Source organism: Peromyscus maniculatus, chromosome 18, assembly GCF_049852395.1.
Source record: "Peromyscus maniculatus bairdii isolate BWxNUB_F1_BW_parent chromosome 18, HU_Pman_BW_mat_3.1, whole genome shotgun sequence".
Classification (NCBI taxonomy): domain Eukaryota; kingdom Metazoa; phylum Chordata; class Mammalia; order Rodentia; family Cricetidae; genus Peromyscus; species Peromyscus maniculatus.
In genome coordinates, this window is record NC_134869.1 from 30,875,311 (window position 1) to 30,887,237 (window position 11,927).

Sequence of the window (11,927 nt, forward strand, 5' to 3'; positions counted from 1 at the left end):
TCACCTACATTATTCTTGGAAAATATGTCTGAGATATTGTGGTTTATACTAGTTTTCTGTTTTTATTACAGTGTAGATCTCTTCTATCTATTCATTAGTAAAAAGACTTATTTTTTTAACCAAGTTCAAATTAAATATCTGCCATTTATCAATCCTTTATCTATCTATCTCTGTAATCTATTATCACTTCTATCAATCATCAAGCAGCTTTTCATTCTAGCTTTGTGTCAATTTTATGTCTCCGTTTGTCATATTCCTTGTGTTGCCAGAATGATTAATAGTTCATATTTGACAAAATCCAGCACTTACTAAATGTTTTTCTTTCTCGAGTTCTTGGAACTATTGTGAAGTATCTCCAAAATAACTAATGCAATTGTTTTCATTTTATTTCTAATGCTGTTTTCAGCACAACACAGAGAGAATAGTAGCACAGTTTTAGTCAGATTGATTTAATCCTGCAGGAGAAGCCCTGATTGTTTGTATTGCTCTATGTGATGTCACTTGATCTCTAAGAACCAGACACAGGACTTTTCTCCACTGTAGTTCTTTTACATAACTATTTTATAAAACTTCAAGGAAATTACTCAGATGATTAAATCCAATAAATATGTAAAGTAATCCAAATTTATGATTAAATATGATTTTATACATTTTAGATAAAAGAAAAGAATGCTTCAGGATGTATATGAGAATTCTCTAATTTGTCAGTATTATGAGATGCACACAATTATCCAGTCTATATTTTGTTATGGGGCATAAGGAAAATTATAAAAAGTACAATTAAATATATAATTTTAAATACTTAAGAAATCAAATATCTATATTTTAAGTATGCATATTTTAAGGAACACTTCCAAGTTTCAAAGATGTGGTTTCGCACTGAACATTTTATACAAATCAATACCAGTTGCAATCTAAAAATAAATACCATAATAACACAAATTGTTTCTATTGTTACACCCCACAGTATCTTTTTTATTTTTTACAGAATAAGAATTAAATTATAACTTAAATAATATAGTGAACATATTCTCCAAATTGGAAAAATAAGACAGACCATTTTAAAATCATATCTTTATAAAGTATTTGAATATGTGTTTCTCTAAAAAATGATGTGTTTGAAAACTTGCTCACTTGTATTAGTCATTGAGAAAGTAAATCAAAGTCACAGTGCAATATGACAGAAGGCACGTGGAAATAGCAGTCATAGGCACACACGTAACAGAACGTGTCGATAGCTAATGTAGAAAAGTTGCACTTCATGTACATTGTGGGCATAAATACAAAAGGGTATAGATAACTCATTGGAAAAGAGTCTGATAGTTTCTCTTTCTAATTCTGGACCTCATGTTAATACACTGAAGATGGACTTGCTGGTGACTAAATCTGTTTCTTTCTCTTTCCATTTGGCCATAGTGAACATATCTCCACTCTCTACTTTTCACTGTTAGTTGCTTCCTTTTTAGAAAAAAAATATGTGCATGGCTATCATATGATGTATGTGCTTGTGCATGTGTGGATGTTTGTGTGTGAGGGAGCAGTTTACATGCCAGGGTACATGTGTGGCATTCAGATGACAACCTAGCTCATCAGGCCTTGCCTTTCACCTTGTTGGGGTCAAGGTCTCTTTGCTGGTATCTGGTGGGCATGACAGATTAGCTGGTCCATAGAGGCCATGCACTTCTGTGCATTGCAGGGATTTGAACTCAGGTCCCTGCACTTGCATGGGAAGAGCTTTCCCCATTTAGCTATTTCCCCAGCCCATTTACTAGTCTCTTTTAGAGGTATGTTGGGGAACAAGCTTCTAACAAGCTTGTTGAAATTCTTAGAGTCCATGATAGAATAGTGAGAAAAGTACTTGAATAAGCATAACTTTTCTTACACATGATCAACTAGGCAGGTTGCAAACTTACTTGAGTGCTGACATCAACTTTTTTTGTCAAGAGTGTAGAGGAACTTACCTTTCAACCAAAATCAGATGGGAAGAAAGACTTAAAAATGTTCAGTCTCAGCTCGAAGGACATCTTGTTTTGAAATACTGCGTTTCATAATCAATGTGGAGTGGGGTGGAATTGAGGATGGAGATAAAAGTGAGCAGAGAGAGAGAGTTCTTCCAATGGTTTGGAGTGCATTCTAGTCAAACTCCATTTCCTGCTCCACTCCCCATTTTGTTTCCTGCCTTGATAGCTCAAGCTTGGTCCATCTATAAATTTCTGCCTTCATGTGCTTCAAACGAACACACAAACAAACCAACGAAAATTGAAGAAATGAGACATCCGGAGTTTGTGTATAATCCTACATTCATTCAGTTTCTCCTTCCCCCTTCTGCTGTGCACTGTTGTGATAGCTCATCCAAGGGGAATGGCTACCTTTGACAACCATCCCCACATTTGGACTGAGGCATTGAATTTCCAGGCTTCTCTTCCTCAGTGATGCAGTGTGGTAGGAATAGTAAGAGAGACCTCCCTCTAGGAGACAGGACTATATAGAATGAGTTTCAGTTCAAGCTTAGAAATGACCTTGCTGAATTTATATGAGATTTCATCTGTTTTCTATCCTCTTCTTCATTTGGGTTTAAATCCACAGCAGAATCTGTCAACTTTCCTACTCTTTGCTCTTTATTTCCCTTCTTAAAATTAATTGATTAATTAATTTTACATTCTGCCTGCAATTTCCCCTCCTTCCTCTCCTTCTATTCCTCCTCATACAACCCCTATACCCCCTTCCACATCTCCTCCCCCTTCCACTCCTTCTCCATTTATATTCAGAAAAGGACAGGCCTCTCATGGGTAGAGACAAAACATGGCACATCAAGTTGTAGTAAGACTAAGCACCTTGCCTTATATTAGGACTGAGCAAGACAACCCAGTATGAGGAATAGGGTCCCAAAAGCCAGCAAATAGACATCTCTCTTTTTTCGTTCTGCATAAACATTTACAAAAATTACACAAGTAATATATGAATAGACACTGCTATCCAGACATCCAAAACATTGTCATGGCTTTTATCTCTTCCTATGTTAATGGGACCTTAAGGTTCAATGGCAGTGTGCCTTATAGAATTCCACTGAGTCTAAAGACAAAATGGCTTGGTTATCTTAGCTTTCTTTATTGGATAGGACAGGATAAAATAATGATCAAATTATTTAAAATAAGTGGCCAAATGATAGGGCTGGGTTCGATTTCATGGTTGCTCTTACCTTGGCTGATCTAGTAGCTGCTGCCTCTCACTGTTCAAATATTAGGACTATAACACACTAAGGGCCAGGTGTCAGGTTATTTCTTGAGATTACTCAGGCATTTAGAAGTAAATGAATTACTTCAGATTTTCCTATCCTCTCACAAAGTTTGACAGATTTTACGGGTGTGAGTTTGAATTTCCTCTTAGCCAAGCTAGCACCATTATTCAAAGTGTTCATGAATACCGAACTATGGGCATGGCATCCCACCTAACACACTTTATAGAGAAGAAAGTGGAGGAGTTGTGGGGAAAATATGACTAGGGGCTCTGTTGATGGTTCTAAGAAAGGTGCCATCCAGAAGTCCTCAGCTTTATGGGATGCTAAAACAACTTCTAAGGGTACGTTTGAGTAGTAGCTTAGAGGAATGACCCTGGAGAGAATTTGCTTTCTGAGTATTTATCCCACAAATTTATCATCATAAAGAACTCCATACAGTGCTGGTATCAACAGAAGCAGTGGAAAACAAATCCTAACTGGAGATGCTCAGAAATAAACTCTACTAGTTTCTTACTTATTGATGCCATAACAAATTATCCCAAATGTAGTAACTTTAAACAAAACAAAACCTATTATCTTACTGTTTAGGACTCAGAAGTCAGAAACAGACTTCACTGGGTTATAATCCTGGTGTCAGTGGAATGGAATCCTTTTGGAGACACATAGAACAAAATGTTTCCTTTTTTCCCCCTTACTCTGGAAGTCACTCACATTTCTTGGCCCATGGATCCACGCCTCTTTATTCAAAACTAGCCACGTTGGGTTGAGTCTTTTTATACTGCCATCCTTGGACACTGTGCTCTGTTCCATATTCACTTTAGAGATATTCGAAACCATCGTGATGATATACAGATGTATAAAATTCTTCCTTCTTGTGGATATCTCTAGATATCATTATATTGAATGACTTCTCTTTGTTTATTCCCAAACCATTTTTCACTTGGTCCTTTACTTTAGGAAAGTGGCCTGAGTACACTACGTCAGTGCCTTCCCTCTAATTGGGATCAGTGAGCCAGGAATTATCCAAGGCCAGAAAAAAAGTGGGAAAAGGAGACTGGGGAATTTGATACCTTCCGGTTGTTTTCGTCCAAAGGGTCTTAATTGCTACTGCATATTCTCATAGTCTCAAAACTGGAGTTTCCAGTTTCTCAAATCAGTTCTTACCACAGGACTGCTTGCCTATGAGTTCCAACACCTACTCTCTCTTTTGGTATTTTTTGTTTGTTTGTTTGTTTGTTTGTTTGTTCTACAGGTAGAAACAGCCCTCAGCAACAGCTTGAGGGTACTCCATTACTTTGGAGCTGTTTTCCACACTCATAACCTTTAAGCAGTCTTTTAACTGAGTGATCTTTGAACTCTGACTGATGAAGGAAATTGATGTGTATCAACTTGTTTCTTTAAGTAACTCCTAATGAGTTTTCCTACCCATTTGTCTCTCCATATCTTAACAAGCTGAAACTTACATCCCCCAAACCCAATTTCTCCCACTTGGGGGCGATGTTGCCCGTTTTGAGGCTGTGTGACCTTTCTGGCAGCAGAAATAGACTTAATGGGATTTAAGGATTGTCTGCTTGTGTAATGAGAATCTCAATTGGTGGGAAGCTAAGCAACACGGATTATCCACTTGCCTCCTACTTTCTTAGCACACTCAGTCATGGGCCTGAAAGTTAACTGTGAAGGTACTCTCTCTTTGAGGATTTTTCCTTCTTGTTCAGCAATATAGAGTAATTTCACATCCCTGATACAAAAATAGACAGGAGTACCATGGACCAAAGAAGGAATGTTTTCTCAATTAGAGCAGTCACAATTCCAAGCAGTTGGAAGCTAAGCCTACTACTTCTTTGGACTCTCTCATTCTTCTAAATCAATAGAAAGAGATTTTATTGGGGTTATTGGTCTCCTTACTAGAAAGGCAACCGAACAAGGAGCCTATTGCAAGACGTCCCTAAATTTACTGGGAGTTTCCTAGTCCGGATCAATGGGATTCTGGGAAAGCAGGCTTTCCAATTCTATGGGGAAGGGTGTAGTCACTGGCAGACAGAAAGAATTATATGAAGTAAGCGTATTGTAGATTAAAGCAGTTGTTTATTCCGCCTAGGGCTTGCAATGAACTACAGAAATAGAGGCTTAGCAGTCATATGATACAAAGCTAATCTTTTTTACTTCATTGTAAGAACAATGGTTGTCATAGATTTTGTCTTAGGGTTCAGAGAGACCTTAAACTAAACTGACATGCTGCGGGACTTCCTGGGTATGTGTAAGGCAATACATCTGTTATCTGGGCCAAAGACACAGGCATGTATGCTGAAAAACCAAAGTGTGAATTTTGTGGCACTTTGTGTGTCTGTGTGTCCCTCTGGGTTCACTGTATTTGATCTTCTGGGGAAAGACTGCACTCTCTACTTTAGCAAGCTATTCTTTTCTCTGACATCTAGTTGATTTGGGACAAAAACAACCCCCAGTTGCCAATAAGTGAGAAGGAAGGCAGCTGCTTACTGAACCAGTTTTTTTTCCCCATAAGGAATTCTTCACATGAAAGTTGTGACCTTCTCATCTATTGAATTAGTTCTTTTTAATAAAAAATCCTTGGTTGAATTTGACTGTTAGAGCTATTTCCCTGAGTTATACCCTCCCTTTGATATATTTTTTTCTGTATGCCTAATTCCAAACTGATTTATCCATGTTTCCCATATGGTTTCCAATGTACTGTTTAAAGTGGAATCATACAGGAAAACATTTTTATTTACACAAACTAATCTGCAGCTTAAAACCCTCAGAATTTATTGTCAGCTTGAGAAGAAAGGCATACATTTTGACCTAACTGAATTCTGCATTAACACAAGGTAACTTCATTCCTGTGAAAATTGAGTTTGATTTCAGGGGCCTGTGTGGTAAAAATTAAACTCTATTTGACTGTTAGATAAGAAATTCAAATAAATTCTTCTATTTTCCCTATTCTGATAATGCACAGATAAAAACCATGTATATAGTTAGTATGCCTTTACTGCATGGGCTCAATATGCTATCATCCTTTCTGTTTATGTGTTACACATTCTCAAGTATAAAATCAGAACCAAATCCTAATTTTAATAATAAATGATATTCCATTTGAGCTTCGGTATGTTATTTTTATTGTATTGTTTTTGGTTTACAGCAGAGTAAATGACTTACTTACCTTGAATTAAAATAGACAGTCAATACTTATTGATGAAATGAAATTTAGGCTAGAGCATACTTTAAATCTCACATAGGGAATACAAGACTTAATGTAATTTTACAAGCTTAAACTGATTTCAAAGGTTGAGAAAATACATTCAAGGGGATATTGACAGTTTGTTTTTCTATTTCAATTTTTATTTGAAATTTTATTGTGTTATTGTTTCTTTAGGTGTGTGTGAGCTCCCCCCGTCTCTCTCTGTCTCTCTCTCTGTCTCTGTCTCTGTCTCTGTCTCTCTCTCTCTCTCTCTCTCTCTGTCTCTCTCTGTACCTCTGTGAACATACCTGAGAGTAACTCATGAGAGTCAGTTCACTCCTTCAACCATGTGGGGTGTGAGGTTGGCACATAAGTCAGGCTCGACAGCAATGACTTTTAATCTTGTTCCATCTCCCTGGTCTTTGTTGACAATATTAATATTTTTATAAGATCACTTTAATGACAAATGTAGGTAAATATGCTTGTATAACTATAGATATCAAATGATTAATGCTCCAGCTACTGGAATTTATGATCACAATATCCTAGAGCACAGTGATCAATCTTGTTTTTCTAAATCTCCTTCATCTTCATGAATTTTCTTAGCTTGCTACTTTTTGAGGTTTAAATGTTTCAAGCATGTAATGTAGTCCACAGGCTTATAAAGGAGAAATATCTGTTTGAGAATTCAGAGTGACTTTAGTCATACTGACATATTTATATACATCTTAATTACATGAGTGTGTATGTATAGGTATTAACTCAAGCATTGATCAATTCCTGTTCATTTTTAGACTCATAGATTTCTTTTTAGTATGTATTTTTTCTCCATTTTTCTTTATGACTTATATATCAGAAAGATGATCTATTATAAAAATCAAATAAAGAGAAATTTCTAAAATTAACAAATAATGCAGTTATCTGCTTTTATTTTATTTTAACTAATACATATCATAAAGAAACAAAAATCTGAGATATAAGCTATATGCCTCAGTAGCATTCATTCCAATAGAAGAAGTAAAGAGCAACAATCCTTCCTTGATTCCTCAGGTCAGTCTGAATTTACATCTGTTTTATTAAATTTTTATGAGCAAAAGTTAATATTTATTTGCAATCAACTAAAATGATTGTTTTTAACCCAACATTAATTTCATTGCATCTTGGGTAAAATACGAGTGCGTGCTGGCATTGTGAGTTTCAGCAAAGGAGTGGTTAGGTTTGGGATATGTGTGGTTTGGATTACAGATGCATTTGTGGAGGTCAGTCTTACTTCTTTGCCCTGTTCTGTCACTGCTCACTGTCCTTTTGTAGACATGGTTTCTCCCACTGCTGCGGATTACAGCTCACCAACTCAGGAGATGGAGTTCTGGGCAAGAGGGTTTACTTTAAGATGGGCATGTTTCATTGCATCAGAAAACAGAAGTATGCGTTAAATAGTGACTGGAAGAATTAATTTTTATAAAAAAAATGTTCTGAAGTCCATAGAGCTAGAAGTAATCTAAGAAACCATAAATTTAATCACATGAGTGTGTAACATTTCACAGCCATTTCTATGGACAGACAGAAGCATCATCGGTAGATAGCCAGACCAGGAAGGGAGAAAGAAAGGTTGAAGGACTTGCTGAAAATTGATGAGTTCCAGTTTTGTTTTCCAATATGCCAATACTGCTGAGCATTAAACTTGAAATCATTGACCTGCATAATTCCTAAGATGGTTTACTTTAAAGTAAGTGAGCTTTTCCTGGCTCTCTACTTAAATGATTCACTAGTTTGACTGGCTGTCATTACTGAGCAGAAAAGTTCAGACCATATATCCTGACGTCCTCAGGGTCCCCTTCATCACGCAAGAACTTTGGTGATCCTGAACTTTGCCTTCATTTACTAAGTATATTGAGACATGTGTGACTGTGGAGAGCACCCGTGAGAATTTAAGTGTGTAATCTAAATGGGATCTTCCTTCCCTGCCAAAATTTAGCAGAAGAAAAAAAAATCAACCAGATTTAATCTCACTTCCTTTTCCACTGCTCCCATAACTCCCCTGGCCAGATTCAAACTGGTTTCTCTCTATGCTGTTTTTCTCTTCAGAATAAAAAGGGCTAAAGCACAGCCATCTCAGAGGAAATAGACTTGTTTCTCTAGTGCATGACCATGTCCTTTGTTACTGGACCAAACTGGAAGTGAAGCAGTCTGATAATGTTTTCTCTCTTCATAAGACCGGTTTTTCAGGCCCCAGGTTCTACGCATTCCTGCCCAGGAACAATAAACTTCTTAGCTTGGCTCTGTAAATGTCAATTTTAAAGGAAAGATAGCCAAATGCTGACATTTAATGCTGCAATTTGCAAAATAGTAACCGCAATATGTAAACTTGTTTCTTTCAGAATTTTTTTTTCTCATACCCCTTATTTTCAACCTTTTCTTAAAGAAGAAAATACAAATAATGATATGGATACCCCATGTTTTGAAGACTTAGATATTGATATTTTGTATTTAAAAACTGAAAAATTCTGTGTCACCCACTGTTAGGACAGGGAGACATTTAAGTCCTTGTGGTAAAGGATTTCTTGTGTCCAAACTTAGAGATCATATTACGTAGGTTATAGCAAGCTTGCACAATGCTCATTTCCCCCATAGAACAACCCTAATTATTTGGGTTTCTAAAAGTAAAGTGATAATAACTTTTTAGTTTATCTTTTTCTCCTTGATAGAAAGAAAATTAAGAACTAAGACTTTTTTCTATCACAGCAACTATTTTAATTTTCATATCTTCATATATTTTATTTACTGAGGCAAAATAATAGTTTCTTTTTTTTTTCCAGCCAAAAATCTGAAAGCAGGGAGCCCAGTTACTAACTGTTCTTAACGATGTCATCCTTAGACAAACTTTCCAGGCTGCTTTTATTCTCTCATCTTCTTTCATAAATATACTTCCATTTTCCCTCTTGCCTTTCTGATTATCATGTTAATGATATAGACAGAAATAAGAAGAGTGAAGATGGTAAAAAAAAAAAGAAAAACAAAAGCCTTTTTCCTTCAAAAGATCAGCCTATTCACTCAAGAAATAAAGCTTCCTACATAATAATTCACATTCTCCAGGCCAAGCTGTATCCCAGTGTAGTGGTTTGATGTTGATACTTTTCTTCTAAAGTCCAAACACAAAGACTTGGTCCTCAGAATGGTATCATTGGGAAGGTACACCGAACCTTCAGGAAGATGAGTCTAGTGGGCGGTCTTCAAAATGGTCTCTCCCTCTGCTTCCTCACTCAAGGCGTGACTGATTGTTGTTAGAAGCATTTTTGCCTTGATCGGCCATCCTAACAAGAGCTCAAGCAATTGCATTACCTGAGCATCTTGGGCTTGGTCAATGACTTCTTCATTGTTGCCTTGTTGCAGCAGCATGAAGCTGACAGCCCTGCAGTCTTGGATGATGTGAAAGACTTGAATAATCAGTAGTTGGCTTCCTGGACTTGAGAGTAGAGGAAGACGAAAGAGATTTGCAGATACTTATGACTAAAATCAGCTCCCAGAATTTGCACTCACATGAGATTCCTTAGTTATGAACACAATACTTCCATTCGAGTAAATGCTTTCATTTTGGTTAACTATACATTGATATACTATATTAAAAAGAGACTGCATAGTATTTATATACCATGGGGCACCCAATAAAATTATTAACAGAGTTTCAGACAATGAGACACTTTTTTTTTGTAAAACCATGGGAAATAGATAATAAATTCAAAAAATATAGAGTAAAAGTATTATATGCATTATTCACTTTTTCAGAAAATAAAATCTATTTTAAGTAGAAGTACTATTGCTTGACACTTCTTAAAAAATATTTTGTCAGCACATCTAAAGAAATACAAAAAGAGGAGATGAAAAAAGTTCAGTAGCTTCTCACCCACCAGACTCTCTCTATTAGAGCTAAGGAAATCAGGTAGGAGAGCTGTTAGGTTTCTGAGACAAAGTAAAGAGACAGGAGACAGAAAGAAGCCAGGGTGAGACCTCACCCAGGGTGTGTTCTTTAGCACACATAGGGAGAGGCAGCCTCTCTCCTATGGGAAATCGAAGGGTCAGCTAAGGGAAAAAGCTGATTTGGGCCTTTTATAGGATGGGGTGAGGGTCTTGAGAACAGGGCAATAGTTGCAGCCATGGGAAATGCATGCAGTTCTACTTCAATTTCAGACAGGATAATCTGGTATAAGATTACATTTTCTGGGCATAAAAAGGGGTAACAGAGGTGTCTTTGACTGAAAAGTTGGTTTTGAGCTGATAAAACATAACATTTGATGATTCTTGATGACCCACATCCCCAGTGCCCCTGGCCTGTTTGTATACAGAGGCTCTGGGAAAACTGAGTGGCCTGTGGCCATACTATCGTGGACTTTTATTCCAGCATGGGAAGCAGTTTTAGTCTACTGATCTATTTTAGCAATAGACAGCCCATAGTAATGTGAGAACTACTATATAGTGTTGTGCTGATCTTGGTCATTTTGGGGCTCAGGGCATGATACAACTTGATGGTGCTTCTGGCCACAAGTGTGATGCACAACAGAGTGGCTCTTTTTATTTTTACCATCCATTGTAATTTTACCTGGTGCTGAGAAAAAGCACACAGTGCCAGATCATAGCCTGGCAACTACTGGTGTGGGATATGGGCCTACTCTAGCCCCAGGGACAGTTTTATAGGAATTTAGATACACATTTGAGGTATTTCCGTGATTCTTTCTGTTTTGGGATTAAATTGTCACTTCATTGGCCTCTATTACTAAAACAGTGACAAAACACTAACATCAGACTCCTCAAAACCTGGACCTGCAGACTATCCAGTGCTGACATAATGGAAATCAGAAAAAAATAGGCAATTTCCAGAAATACAGACATAAAATACTCACACTATGAAGACTGTAATACACAACTAATCGTTAAATGTGCAGACAATGTTGCATGTCAGTTAGTACCAATAACTCATTCTAGAAATACTTGCATTGTGTCTATATTGTTTATAGCTATAGATACTGAGAATGTGGTACTAATTGTGAAGGATAGGATGTTTGCCCTACTTTACATATGGAAGCTTAGAAAGGATGAGATTTTTTTTTCTTCAGAGATTAGTTTAAGACTCAATGGGTAAGAAAAATTAATGGCCATGATAAAGCACATAGCATGGAATGTCAATCTCTATGTTCAGAAGGCTGATGTACAGTGATTGTTATAAGTAGATGTTTTGAGCAGTGGATGAATTGTTCATTGGCATTCTGGAAGTGGGAAAATTGATTTATATTAATGAAAAGTAGTGACACTTAAAAGTATGATAAATTGTAGCTGGGCGGTGGTGGCGCACGCCTTTAATCCCAGCACTTGGGAGGCAGAGCCAGGCGGATCTCTGTGAGTTTGAGGCCAGCCTGGGCTACCAAGTGAGTTCCAGGAAAAGGCACAAAGCTACACAGAGAAACCCTGTCTCGAAAAACCAAAAAAAAAAAAAAAAAGTATGAT